Here is a 3,467-nt window from a genome sequence, read left to right as displayed (position 1 = left end):
CAAAATTAATTATATAAATAATTAATTTCACAATGTATAATATTTCCTATTTAATATTAGAAATAATAAGTAGTCTAGAAATAACTATCTAGAAAATATCTTATTTGACTAAGTATCTATTCCTTAAAATTTGAAAAAATATCTAATTTAAGTTGTATTAAAAAAATAGAACTTAAATATTTTAAAATTTAAATTTAATTAAATATCAAAAATTAAGTTGTAACCACTTAATTTGAAAATATTCCATTTTAAGTTAATATTCGAAAAGATATTAAAAAATATCTAAAATATTCCATTTTAAGTTAATATTCGAAAAGATATTAACTTAAAAAAATATCTAAAGAATCTTAATAACCAATGCCTAAAATTCCTCAACTTAATTTTGAAATTTTAAATCCAAAAGATATTCAGATTTAAGTTGGTTAGTTATAGATAACTAAATATCAACTTAAATAGGAATATTTAATGAAAAATTTAAATTAAGCTTCAGAAAGAATCTAGATGGTTATAATTCTATATTTAATTAAATACAAGAAAATACATATAGTTTAGCTTAGAATATAAAATTCTTTAAACTATGGTTTTCTTAAATTAATTTCAAAATAAATGAAATTAATTATGTTGCTAATCAATTTTATTAGGTTAAACTAGTTTAATTAACCTAGTAGAGTTATTCAAATCAGGCAAATGGGCCTTCACAATTGGGTTGGTTCATGTGAGGGGGTGTTGGGTTCAGTATGTCGTACCCACTACTATGGCTCCCAACTCTCAGACAAGGCTCAAAAGAGAGGAATTTAACCTTAAAATGAACAACTGTTATTAATTGAATAGGCCCAAAAACTAAATGGGCCTAAATAAAATCTATCAAGAACTATGACATTTTATTTAGCAACAACAACCTATATGCATCTATAATGAAATTAAACACATAGGCTCACACAGGCACACTTTGGATGGGTCCTATCATGTTGCTAGGTCATACACAGATGAAAGAAGATTGTAAATATACCTGTTCCAAATTATTTACTTGACCAAGGGAGGCATCAGATCATTAGATCTGGCAAAAAGTTAACCATGGCTATTTGCAATCAAGCAATAATAGGTTTTGAAAACTTACAAACAAGCTAAAACACATACTCCTGCAACAAGGTTAGCTGGATAGTTGGATGTAGGATTTATTTAATTTTAAATAAATAATTTTAAAAAAAAAATAATTAATTAAAAAAAATTTATTTTCAAAAATTAAAAAAAATTTAAAAAAATTTTGAAATTTAAAAAAAAAATAAAAATATTTAAAATTAAACTTACAATTTTGAAAAATTAGGTTTCAATTAACCTAAATATCATTTCAAAATTTGCTAACTACTTTTAAAAAATTTAATGTTATTTTATAAATAAAAATTAAATAAAAAATTAAAAAAGATAAATGAATATCTTTTTCAGATTTTAAATGTAATTTAAATAAATAAAATAACAAAATTTAAAAGTTAGCAAAATATCTTACATCTATTTAAAATTACATGATTATAGTTATCTTATTTTAAATTTAAATAAGGTCAAATTATTTAAAAAAAAAAAGATTTAATTTAAAAAAAAAATTAAATCTGACCTTAAATTTAAAAATAAGATAAGATATAATCAAATTTAAAAATAAGATAGATAATTAAGCAAAGAAGATAGATATTTACTATTTTTAAATTCAAATTACACTAATATCATAAATTAAATTTAAAAAATATTAAATAAATTAATTATGATAATTAGAATTGAATTAGGAATAGTAAATGTATAAATAGAGAACTACACAAAAAATCAGAAGTTAATTACATGAAAAAGCATGAAAAAACGAAGAAAAACGAAAAAATTGCGAGCTGTACGGACAGTATGCCAACCATACTGTCCATGGGCGCGCAAGGGGCTGCATGGGCGTGGTTTCTCGGCGCAGGGGGCTGCTAGCAGCCTCTCCGCGCTCGCACGTGGTGCAGCGACACAACCCGATTTTTTCGAAACTTCAAAAATTCATAACTAATTCAAATTAAATCGAAATTGAGTTCTGAAAAAAGTAACTTGCTTAATTTTTTCCATACTATCCAATAAAAATAATTCCGGAAACAGATATTCAATTATTTTTCACGAAAATTCACAAACATCAATCAATCATCAAATAACACTCAATACAACATGATACCATCCAAAACATCAAACAATCGTTTTAAAGTCCAAATTTCTTGCAAGCAAATCAATTGCCATGGCTCTGAGGCCAGTTGTTGGAAATTATTTTACCAAGATCTTAGATCTACTCACAAGTATGTTGATTAACACCCTAAATATGAACTTTCTAAAACGATGACTCCTTACATTGGGTGCAGCGGAATATAATGACTCCTTCCGTTCAGATATCTAGCCCTTGATTCCTTTCTGTAGCAGAGCATTATCAATATCTGAACCTGGATCTCTTTCTCTGATTCTTTAGTGCTGAAACTCCTTCTTGCTGAAAGTCTTTCTTCACGATCTTCCTCACTATGGTTGAGGTATCACTTGCTGTGTGTGGGCACTATTCTCACACTAATAATTTCGAAATTTCAATGAAGAAGAAAGAGGAGAAGAGGTCGGCCAAAGATAGGGAGAGAGAGAGGCTCAGTTTTTTCTGAATCAGAAGTGTAGTTTTCCTGAAGCCTTCACTATCTATTTATAGGGTTAGGTTTGAATTATTTGGCATTAAAATAATGAAAATATCAGTTTAAATTACCTACAAAAGTGGCCGGCCATGCATAGTGGATTTCGGCCTCACTTTTTGTAATTTTGCAGTTTTATCTTTTCTGCATCTGATTTTCTCAAAAATGCCAATTTTCTAATTCAACCATTTAAATGCTAATTCTAACTATTTAATAACTATAAATAATTATTAAATAATATTGTCATTTATCATATTTATTAATTGAACCATACAAAGTATCATAATTAACAAATATGCTCCTATAAACTCTTTCTTTACAATTTTGCCCTTACTTAGTGAAAAATTCACAAATAGACATAGTCTAATTTGAGAATTATAATTGATTAATCAAAACCAATTATATGAGTCTTACAAGCAATATTATCTCAACTAGTACGGGGACCATGGCTCTATACAACCGAGCTTCCAATAAGTAGATCAAGAATATATTACTAAAATTCACTAACTTATTAATTCTTCGTTGAATCCACGTATAGAACTTAGAATTGCACTCTCAGTATATAGAATGCTCTATATGTTCCACCATATAGACACATCATTAGTTATCCATTGTTATAATCCTAATTTGATCAATGATCCTCTATATGAATGATCTACACTGTAAAGGGATTAGATTACCGTTACACCCTACAATGTATTTAATTCTTAAAACACTTAACCCCGTATAAATGATATTTCATCTTATGTGAAATGAGATCTCCACCATTTATTTTCGTTTGGTCAAGCTCGA

The sequence above is a fragment of the Cannabis sativa genome, chromosome 2 (assembly GCF_029168945.1).
Source record: "Cannabis sativa cultivar Pink pepper isolate KNU-18-1 chromosome 2, ASM2916894v1, whole genome shotgun sequence".
NCBI classification, from domain to species: domain Eukaryota; kingdom Viridiplantae; phylum Streptophyta; class Magnoliopsida; order Rosales; family Cannabaceae; genus Cannabis; species Cannabis sativa.
This window is presented reverse-complemented; position numbering follows the sequence as displayed.